The sequence below is a fragment of the Nicotiana sylvestris genome, chromosome 2, assembly GCF_000393655.2.
Source record: "Nicotiana sylvestris chromosome 2, ASM39365v2, whole genome shotgun sequence".
In the NCBI taxonomy this organism is placed as follows: domain Eukaryota; kingdom Viridiplantae; phylum Streptophyta; class Magnoliopsida; order Solanales; family Solanaceae; genus Nicotiana; species Nicotiana sylvestris.
This window is the reverse complement of record NC_091058.1, coordinates 207343217-207355713: the sequence shown is the minus strand read 5'-3', so window position 1 is coordinate 207355713 and position 12497 is coordinate 207343217.

The window sequence follows — 12497 nt, the reverse complement described above, 5'->3', positions numbered from 1 at the left end:
TGTGCATCCTGGACCTTTCTCGGATGAGATATTAGTGTTAGAGGGCGATCATAGGTCCGCCTACGTATGCGAGGGAGAGCTAGTGGAGCAGACTCTTCGCGCCAGGAGAGTGGACGGCATGTGGTACTTTATTAGGAAGAGAGGTTTTCATTCCCGCGTAGTCCAGCGCCTGCGTGATACGGGCTTCTATAGGATTTTTGAGATTGGACGGCTGCAGCACGACTGGTCTCTGATCATGGCGTTGATAGAGCGGTGGCGACCGGAGACACACACTTTCCACCTGCCCATTGGCGAGGCCACCATCACACTTCAGGATGTTCAGGTTTTGTATTGGTTACATGCTGATGGACTGGCCGTTGCTCTGCCTCAGTATATGAGATCTATGATGCGTGCCCAGTATTTGGACTTGCTGCAACAATTCACTGGTTTCAGGTCATAGGGTGAGGCTGCATCTTCATGGGGCAGTCGCATTTCTGTGATAGCTATTAGACAACATTTGGAGGTATGGCACCCCGACATCACCGGCGCTGCTCCTACTTTTTGGGGTTGTCTTGTTCCCGAACACTTCGAGAAATCTAGTGAGTATGCGATTTCTACATCATCTTCAACAGCTAAATGAGTTACCCCAGTACAGCTGGGGTGCTGTTGTTCTCGCTTACCTGTACAGGAGTATGTGCCGGGCTAGCATGGACACCCAGAGCGACGTATGTGGTTTTCTGTTGCTTCTACAGGTGAGAACATATTTGAATACTCTGTTCATTACTTCCAATTCTATATAGTCAAAATGACTTAAATTTTACGTCGACCTTGTATGTTAGGTTTGGGCCTGGGAGCGGTTCCTGCCGTTACAACCACCTTTCCACCATTACCTCCGGATGTAGCACCTCCGTTTCTCCCTCTATCTAGGAGGTGGGTTCTCCGACGTGGAAACTACCGAGCCATTGATGCTCATCATAATCTCCCCCTTGTCAGGAATGTGTTGGATATGCTGGAGGCTGCACAGGTAAATATGTACCTAAACTTACTTGTTATAAATTCACCTGTGTTGCGCATACTCACTTTTATGTTATTATTTGATAGTTCATCTGGACGCCATACAACGACGACTTGATAGATAGCCTGCCTGATTATTACTCGATCGATCGACTGATTTGGAGCATTTTCATCCCGCTGATGTGCCTCAATATTGTGGAGCATCATGCCACAGAGCGGGTACTTTGCCAGTTTGACCATCTGCAGACTATACCAAGGGAGCCTACATGAGAGGCTACACATTATCATCGGGATGATCATTCGAGGAAAGATGACGCATTTGTAGCATGGCTAGAGGCGCAGGTCCATACTTGGGAGCAACGAGAGGACCTAATTCCGCCCCCACCTTCACAGATCCAGGCGGCGACTGTTGAGATTTATACGTCCTGATACCGCCTTCACACCCGACTGATGATCGAGAACCCCGTTCATCAAGTTGGCGGTCGGTACAGACCATACGCCGGGAGGCACGAGGCACTGGTATGTTTTTTTTTGGAACCCATACTTATAACTGTGACATAGCGTTATGTAATTAATATTTTAAATGTTGTGCAGGCTATTGGTCATCATTTATTCTACTGGTTGGGACTGCAGCAGCATACCGACAATCCTGCAGTCACTGAGTATGGATGTCAGGTGGTAGAGCTGGCTCTCCGGACACTGCAACGAGCCAAAGAGGACAAAATGTTAGATCACACTGATGAGTATGTGGCGCCAAAGCAGCACCATCGGGGTAGGCCTGTCGCACGAGGCAGGGGTCGGGCACGAGCCAGGACTTCCCCACGAGGCAGGGCTGTCCCACGAGGTAGGGTGCCCCACTGGGTCGTGGGGGACGACGAGAAAGTAGTCCCCAGCAAAGGGGTGTTGAGTCATTTGTTGAGCCGCCTGATGAGGATCTTAGAGATGATCAGCCAGGTTATATCCCTTAGCAAGACGAGCCTTCCAGCAACATGCCGTCGTACAGCCTTCAGCTGGAGCTGCCAGCATCGCAGGTTACCCCGTCAGATCCATTGATGATCACGGGTACATTCGATGGAGATGTAGAGCAGTTCTTTTCAGGACCATCTATTGCAGCTGAGGATCGACCGACCCTAGACATGGATGGTGAGCACAAGTTGAGTTTTGGCTCATCCCCGGCGGTTGCTGCGGATCTATCACAGGCGCAGGTATGTTTGTATTACTATTAAATTTTTATTTGTTTTTTCCTTAATTATTTGCCATAAATTAAATTTTAATTTTCTTATTAAGGCTTCGTCCCAGCCCATCACGGCCCACTTTATGCGATGATGAGGACACCATGGATGCTTATATTCAGGAGCCCGACAAGACCATTGTAAGAAAATATTTTTGACTTAACATGATATACATTTTCATATACTAAGCTTACTAATTGTTTTGTAGGTTGCTGACGGACCGACAACCCCTTCTATCGATCCTGCCATCTCTACTGACGATCAAACTGTAGCGCATCCTCACATAAAGAGGCGACGTGATGAGGATGATCTGATAGTGTACCCGAGCGACAGAGGATGCGCCTCAGGTCAGTGGCTGCATTGACGCACACAGGTTGTGGGACACATTGATTTTTTTTGTTTGTATTTTATGTAAATAACACATTATGTAAATAATGGCAAGAATTTTATTTTAACAACAATTTTATTTTAACACAATTTGAACAACAATTTTATTTTAACACTATAACACAAACACAAACATAGCAAACCTAACATAACATAAATTCAGTACAACTAATGAAAACACATGACACGGGAAACATAAAGATACACTACTACAATCAACACGTACATGTCATTGTTTAGTCACGATCGCCTAGTATTCTCTGCTCCAACAACTTAAATTTGTCTTCCATCTTATTTTTTTCTTTTTCCACCTCTTTGAGTTTCTTCTTCAACTCTGCAACTTCTCGTTTGGATTGTCGCTCTCTTTCCCACTGCTTCAAACACAAACTATAAAGAGAATATAACTTGTCTTTGTAGTATTCCTGCTGACAGGATTCATCAATCCATACCTCAAAATTGCAAACAGGTTCGTCAGGAACCCTATAAAACTTGTTCATACATGCCCAGTAGCGGCGTCCAGCTTCTTCCCAACAATCGTGCATCATGCATTTTTTGCCGCACTCGCACCTTGGGACATAAATTGAGACATTTGTTAAAGCGTAAAGAAAAACCTTGCTTTTATGGAAATATTTGCTATTGGTTATTGTTAAGCGCAAAAAATAACTACAATGCGCTCGTTATTTATAGGCAAGATTTCACACAAAATGTAGTATTGTACTGCGCTATACATATTCAATTTTTCTAAAACGAAACAGCTTTTGCGCAGTTGGTCAGCTTTTCAGACCGACACGACAACACACAAAATATAGCATTGTACCGCGCTATACATATTCAATTTTTTTGAAATGAAATAGCTTTTGCGCAATCGGTCAGCTTCTCAAACCGACAAGACAACATACAAAACGTAATATTATACCGCGCTATACATATTTAATTTTTCTGAAACAAAACAGCTTTTGCGCAGTCGATCAGCTTTTCAAACCGACAAGATAACACACAAAATGTAGTATTGTACTGCGCTATACATATTCAATTTTTCTGAAACGAAACAGGTTTTGCGCGGTCGGTCAGCTTTTCAGACCGACAAGACAACACACAAAACATAGTATTGTATCGCACTATACATATTCAATTTTTCTTAAACGAAACAGCTTTTGCGCAGTCGGTCAGCTTTCCAGACCGACAAGACAACACACAAAACGTAGTATTTTACCGTGCTATACATATTCATTTTTTCTGAAATGAAACAGTAGTGTCTTTAATTTTTCTTTATTATCTTTTATTTTCATGTATGTTGCTTTAATTATGGTTGTTGTGCTTTTATCTCTTCGAATATTATGTTATGAAATTTCAATCTTCAGATTGGTCTTCTTTACTAACACAAATAAGTTGAATGCTGGAACTACCATATCATCATCCTAATTCAAAAGGTCATGTTAAAAAATAAGATGTAACAAGATTGTGGAACATAATTTTATTTGATAGATATTGCAACATACACAAGTACATACACTTATTACAAAAATATTACGAAAACAAAACACTAGGTGTATCCTTGATAGTTGGGCACATTCGACGAACTTGCATCAGGAGCTGGATTACCACCGCCACCCATACCAGCTGAAGGACATTTACGACGATCGCGTCATGTTTGCAAGCATATGCCACATTTACGCGGATAAACGGTATCACCAACATCCATTTGGTTCCGTATACGCGTTCTCTTTTGCACTTGCAGCTTGCGCAAATAGTCCTTGTTACACACCATTTTAAATGGTTTCGGTGGCCAATAATGCTCAGCACCCAATGGCTGCAACTGCCCACTATATGTGTCTACGTATGCAGCAACACTGTATTGCCTATCAACATAGTTGGTTGCCCCTAAACCAACTTGTTGAAAGCATTTCAAGGCATGTGCGCACGGCATGTGGTAGATGGTCCATTTCCCACATGAACACAACTTGCTGGCTTCATTCACCGTCTGTAGATTATTCCCCCAGTGTCCGCGGATAGCGGTGCGAACTTCAAAAACACACTGGTCGTGATCGTACTGTAAAAATAAATGCCAATGTGCTCGCCTCCTATACTTCTCAAATCTTCTCATCGGTATTGGCATAAATTGAACACCCATGTCCATCAATTCTGATGCAGCTCTATGCCTTTCAACAAACCTCTCCGCAATCTGTTTGAATGTCATCTGAACCATGGCAGTGACATGCAATCCACGTGCAGACCTCAATAAGCCGTTGAATGACTTCGACACATTTGTAGTCTGGGCTCCCCATCGTCTGCCACCATCAGCATGCAATGTCCACATGTGAAGCTCATGTCCCATCAGCTAAGTATAGGCTCGTGGATTTAACTGCCGGATCGCTTCCATATGCCTCGTGAATTTGCATTGCTGGTGCTCAGTTGCAGCCATCCACATTAAATCATGTAAGGCCTTGTCGTGATATTTCTTCTGGAAATTGGCCTTTAGGTGCCTCACACAGTAACAGTGGTATGCATAGGGTTCCTGCCATTCAGGCAAATGTCGTACAGAACTTAAAATACCACCATGTCGATCAGATATTAGACAAATATCTGAACGTTGTTTGACAACGTGCTGCTTCAAGTGGTTCAAAAAAAGCGTCCACGTCTCTTCGCTTTCATTGGCACAAATGGCAAAAGCTAGTAAAAATATTTGTCTGTTGGCATCTACTGCAACTGCGATCAAAAGCTTAATATCATACTTTCCATAGACATGAGTACCGTCTATGGAAATTACCGGACGACAATGCACAAAACCATCAATTGCTGGTTTAAATGACCAAAACACATAGTTGAAAATATATTTCGATCTTTTCGGACTCCGCTCACACCTCCATTCAACAACAGTCTCGGGGTTAAAGTGTTGCAGTGTGGTCATGTCCCTATGTAGAGATAAAATAACTTATCACAGTCACCATAAATAATTTCAAAAGCACGTTTGCGCCCGAGATATGCCTTTCTTTTGGTGATAGTACACCCATACTCCTGGTTTACGGCTGTGATACACTCTTTGATCTTGAACCTAATGGACACTTCCAAGTATGGAATCAAGACAAGATAAATCAAGTCTACATCCAAGTTGAAGGGATTCTCATTGAATGTGTCCATTTCACATCTGTGGGTGCTAATATATTTACCCACTTTCGACAACCCTGATTTCTTCTTGCTGGCACGCAACATCCAGTGACAACTCATAAAGTCTCTACGGCATACAGCCTTGTATACCTCCGTAGTTGACTCCCTTACCGTCATCTCACGACACTCTCTTACGTTGTAGATTTTTACAGCCCTGATTAGCCAAGCTTTATCGGGAAAATACATGCCATTTGCCAGCACCGCTGGTCTAGACTCATCCCACATGGCTGACCGAAATTCGTCAGCATCCCTTTTGAGGGCATCCGCATCCGGCATACTTGGAAAATTATCAAGATAGGGAATATTCCGCTCATGAAATGGCACGTGGGACTCATACACTCTTGGTCTAACGGGAGGTGGAGGAGCATGCTCCCTCGTCAGCTCAAGTTCGACATTCACTTCCTCCTCATCATCACCCTCATCAGGGAAGGGTGTGTCATCTCCAGACTCATCGGCATTGTTGTCATAATCCCTATCATCTTCCTGACTCTATGCATTTGCCAAATCACGAGTGAATACATCGTCTACGGACAACTGTGTGAGGTCAGAAACATCAAGTTGCTCGTTTTTACTGCACAAAAAGAACAAATTGATAAGCTACTCAAATTAATAAATACTTTACATATAGCTATATCACTTCACTTACAAGTCGTACTGTGTTGACGTTTCATGATGGACATTTTTTTGTTGGTGATGACTCCCGGATGGACCACTGTGGTCCAACACGCCAGAACTACGCATATTCCAACTAGGAGCGGGGTTATAACTTGCAAATTCATATTTGGACGGTACCCCCTATACAAATATGAGTGTTAATACAAATCCAATTCAAACATAAAATAAACATCGCTAAAGCGTAGAAAAATTAAAGTTTACCAGTCATCTTGTGGATTATATAAAGTCAAAAAATTATTTCATCGCTGCTCATTAGCTGGTGGTGATAAGTTTAAATCAAGGCAAGCTCTTTCATCAGGAATCTGTCCGGAATAAACTGCTCCAGAATAACCACCCGATGATTGGGGGTTATCCCTACTATGCACAACCTCATTATTGGGAACGTCTTCAACCTTGACGTACATTTCCAACAATTTTATTACAATAAATTCTCTATATTCATCGAAATCCGCAAATAATCTCTAAGAGTTTCATCATCTTCGATGTTAAACTCAGAATAATAAGCAAACCCCTGCGGAGTCACAGAATACGGAAATCTACCGGTTACTTTAAGGTTCACCGAACGTTTTCTCACACTCATTTTTTACGTAACAACGATACCAATTTATCGTATTTCATTGTAAGCGGCAATTCAACATGACACTGTGGAGGTGAACTATACCTCACAGAGTTATTCTCCATTACAACCTCACCCTCCCCCCTCCCCCCAATATAATGAAACACTTATTTTTGGCTCTTCGGACATTATAAAAAATGCTTGATAACAAGAAGAAAAGTATGAACGGAAGGTTGAAGGAAAGTTTTGAATGAATTTTCATAAAATCCTAACGCCTTTAAATAAGGCAAGTCCTAGCTAGGGGTACATATTTTTTTTTTATGTAAAACTCAATATAATACCGCGCTTTATATATTTGAATTATTGTTATGTCAATTAACCGCAGAGCACTTATTGGTGGGCCAAAAAAAAAAGTAAAACGCAGTATAATAAAAAAAAGAAGTAAAACGCAGTATAATACTGCGCTATATGTATACTGCGTTTTACTTTAATGGCTAAAATTCCATTAAAGTAAAACACAGTATAATACTGCATTTTAGATAGAAAAATATCTTTTTTTAACACGGTAAAAACATGTTTTGAGTCCAAAAGTTGCCATTTTGGTTTCGGACTCAACATTACTCCCCCCTCCCAAACCCCCCGAACGTAGAAATAGCGTCCACTTGCCACTTTTGATTTTGCCATTTGAAAATAATCGTTGTTCTAGATTTCAAAATTCCACAAGTAAAACTCCAAAATAATATTCTAAAGTTTCATTTGTAGAATTTATTTCCGGATAGTAATTTATTTTCAATTACAAAGACTGAAAAATGGCTACTTGTAAATTTTACACCCTCCAAAGAAACTAAGAGCTTGTTTGGTCTAGCTTCTAGTAGGTCAAAAATACTTTTCTTGTTCAAAAAATTACTTATTTAGAAATATAAGATATTTGGCCAAAACAGAAGAAAAGTGTTTTTAAGTTGTAGCAAAAGCAATTTTTCTGTTTTTGGGAAGAAGTTATAAATCTAGCTTCTTCTAAGAAGCAGAAGCAAAAAATTAATTTTTTCAAGACACAAATATCTTTACCATAAATTTATATTTTCTAAATTATTCCTCATTAATTTAACTTTTACTTTTTTTATCTTTACCATATATTTCGTCTTCTTTTTATTTTTAGCATATTTTTGTTCTCTTCTCTTATTCCTTTTTGAAATGATCTGTCTATTGCAAATAGATCTCTTCTTTTCTCCTCAATTTTTTTTCGAGTCTCCTATTACTTGTTGAATAACAAGGTTAATCATCAGATTCAAGCACTTTCTTCAAAAAATATAATCTTTTTTCTTTTGTTATATACCAATATTATACGATCTGATTGGAACAAAGTTTATGTAATGTACGTGCTGATTAGGAACATCCCTAAGTTCAAGTGTCTAAATGAAAAATTGTGCCAACTTTAAGTGTCTCCGGAATATTTTGAAACTTGAAAAATACCAAAAAGCTATTTTTCAAAATTTTCACTTCAAAGCACTCACAAAAATTCAAAAACATCTCCAAATTGTATTCATATCCAAATATAACTCTAATTTTCAAATACATTTTCTTGAAACTTTTTTTCACTTTTTTTTCCTCATAAATTTCACAATTTTTATGTCCAAATGCCCACTTAGTCTTGATTCATGAACATTATTATGGTACACACAACAAAGGAATGAGCTAAGAAATTTCCCGGCATTGCATCATTCATTAGGTTTGACTGCTTTTGTTGAATGGGCAACAACACTACATAGACTACAGGCTCTTGATAGTTTACATGTCATATTTAGACTTGGGTACGATATAATAATACTAATTAATTAAACTTCTTTATTTTCGTTTTTTATTTTTGTTTATACATAGATATATAATATAATATTATCTATCTATTACTAATATTATTATATGTCGAAGGTCTATTTGGAAACAACCTCTCTACCCCAGAGTAGGGGTAAGGTCTGCGTACACACTACCCTCCCCAGACCCCACTAAGTGAGATTATACTGGATTGTTGTTGTTGTTGTATAAGTCTTGCAGATTTACAAAGGTAAGTTGCCACTTACAAAGAAATTTCCACCACTTATCCAAACTTGGAAACCAAGAATAAATATCTGCCAAGTAATGTTTTCTTATAGGCACATACCTATTGCCAACTAAGAATAACTTGGATTTTACAATAAAGAAACAATCATCCTTTTCTTGTAAAGCCAATGAGGTCATATTACAATATTTATATTGCAACGGTGCAAGAGAATCTATCCGAAATAACATATTTATCTTCATAAAATAGGGGTAAAATTTACGTACACATTATTTTCCACGCCCGTTTGAATTCAGATGACGAAGAAACATTACTCCCCTCCAAACATAATAATAATATCCACTTACCACTTTTTAACTCTCTCATTGAAAAAATAGTCATTGGAGTTTTAAATTCCACAAATAAAATTCCAAAAAATATTTTAAAATTTAAAACGTATAAAATTTAAAATTTTAAAGCAATAATTATTTTTCAATTACAAAAACTAAAAAATGACTTATTGTAAATCTTGCCCCGTTAGAAAAACGAAAAACTAAAATCGGGAATCAGGATTTAAGTAGACCCCCCCCAAAAAAAAAAAAAACAAGACAAGGCTCAACTTTGAGGAAATTCCGAAAACGCGAGAGATCATGGCTTCACGCGGAGAAAATGATTAAAATGGTCCTTAATGTATAGGAGTTTGGATTATTTTGATCCTAATATATACCCAGTAACAAAAATAGTGCTTTCTCTTTAATTTATATGACATATTCTTTTTATTTGTCCATTCCAAAAAAAAAATATATTTATGTTTGAAAATAATTTAACTCAATTTATTTATTTTACCATTTTACCCGTAATGAAAAGTTTTTATAGCTATATAAATATCATGGTCTCGTAAAGCTTTTAACTTTAATATTTTAGGACCACAAGTTTCTTATAGCACTCAGAAAGTCATTCAACCAAATTTCTCAAACTTTTGATTATCAAATGCCTATTTTACCCTTTAAATTATTAACTTTTATCTTTTTTCTTTTTTCTTTTTAACTTTTTTAATATTATATTTTTTTCTCTTTTTAATATACATTATGGACTTCTTTTTTTATTATTATTTTTTCTTCCCTCCACGAACTCTCCACCTTGCTCTTGGGGTGACTCGAACTCACAACCTTTTGGTTGGAAGTGGAGGTTGCTTACCATCAGAGCACCCCCTCTTGTCTACATTATGGACTTACCTATATAATAAAAAAATTAATTTTCTAGCATTTATAATGTCTGAATAATAATATAATTGAGCATAATTTCAAGAATATATAATTTATTTTATAAAATACCTTTATTTTAAATAGTTAGTGTTTATATTATGTGCATGGAATATCTATTTTAAAACTTTTATTTTCTTTCATTTTGAATTAGGTAAATAAATTTTTGAAATTTTGTTCTTAATATCAAAATTATTATTATTACGGACAAGTTCTTCTAATTATTTTTTTCTATTAAGCTCAATATTTTATTGTTCCAACATTATATATGCTTAAATACTATTTTTATATTTTAAATTTATAAATAAAATTTATGTAAAAAAATCATAATATTAAAAAGTTAAAAATAAAAATAAAAAGAATAAAAATATTGATAATTTAGAGGGTAAAATAGGTATTTGGCAATCATAAGTTTGTGAAATCTAGTTGAGTGACTTTTTGAGTGTTTTATACATAGTTAAGTAATTTTGTTGTTACATACAAAAAAAAGATGACTTTAGTAGATAATTTTGGATAGGTAACTGATAATTTGAGTGATTACTCATTCATTAGGTTTGGCCGCTTTTGTTGAATGGACAACAACAGTACATAGACTACAAGCTCTTGAGAGTTTACAACTTTACATGTCATATTTAGACTTTGATATTATAGTACTAATTAATTAAACTAAGGGTGTATTTGGTATAACGGAAAATATTTTCCGCGGAAAATATTTTCCAAGAAAATATTTTCTTGGAAAATAAGTAGTAATCTTATTCATTTTTCGGTGTTTGGTACGCAAATTAAGGAAAATGACTTCTCAAGAGTATTTATAAATAATTTAGATATAATAAACATGAAGTCATAAACTTTCAAACCAACAACCTTCCGAACCCATATTTTTCATAAACTTTCGAACCGCTAAACTTTCGAAACCACGGAATTTCTAACCCGTAAACTTTATAATTTCTAAACATGTAAACTTCCAAACACATAAACCTCCGAACTCATAACTTTGGAACTTGTAAATTTTGAACCTTTAAACCAATAAATAAAAAAATTAAAACTGAAAAATATATTTAAAAAAAAATTCGGGGGGTGGGTGGTGGGTGAGGGGCAGAAAAATGAAAAAACAGAATTTGAAATTACGAATAAAAAGTAAATTTTTTTTGGGGGGAGGTGAGGTGGGGTGGGGTGGGATAGTAGGGTGGGTGGTAACGAAAAAACTGAAATTTAAAAAAAAAAAAAAATTTTTTTGGAGAGGGGGTGGGGTGAGTTGGTGAGGGTAGGGAAGATTGAGAAGGAGTTTTGAAAAATATTTTCTCTTCTCTTGATAAAGAAAATATTTTCCTCCAGTTGGAGGAAAGTGAGTTCATAAGAAAAATATTTTCCAAAATACTTAAAGCCAACCAAACATGAAAAAATTGCAACACACCCTAAGTCTTACAAGTTTACAAAGGCAAATTGCCACTTACAAAGAAATTTCCACCACTTATCCAAACAAAGTTGTTAGTCATTCAGAAAGACTCATCTAGAAACACTACTCCCCTCCAAACGTAGAAATAATATCCACTGACCATTTTTTAACTCTGTCAATAGCCATTGGAGTTTTAAATTTTACAAATGAAATTCCAAAAAATATTTTAAAACTTCACGTATAATATTTAAAATTTTAAATCAATAATTTTTTTGCAATTATAAAAACTCAAAAATGATATTTGTAAATTTTAACCCTTCAAAGAAAAAGTCGGTAATCAGGATTTAGGTGGACAAGTAGCCCCCACTCCCCCCTCCCAAAAAAAAAAAAAAAGATAAGGCTCAAGTACTCAACTTTGAGGAAATTCCCAAAGCGCGATAGATCACGGCTTTGCGCGGAGAAAATAATCAAAATGGTCCTTACTACTTAATAAGAGTCCATTATTCGGATGATTACTAAATTATTGAAAATTATGGAGCAAATTCACGTTTCTTTTATTTGTAACAAGAAATCATTCAACTATTTCTATTGATGATCATTTAACCGAATTTCTTAATATTTCCGATGGAAAAAGTTAACTTAGTAATCCACATGACTTTTTATATTTTTGGCCACATAGAATAATGATCAACCAAACAAAAATAAATCCAACCTGATCCATTAAAGGTAAGCCGACCTGAGATAAACTTTTATTTTACACGCATCTCTCTTCCGAAAACCCTTGGACACATTATTATTT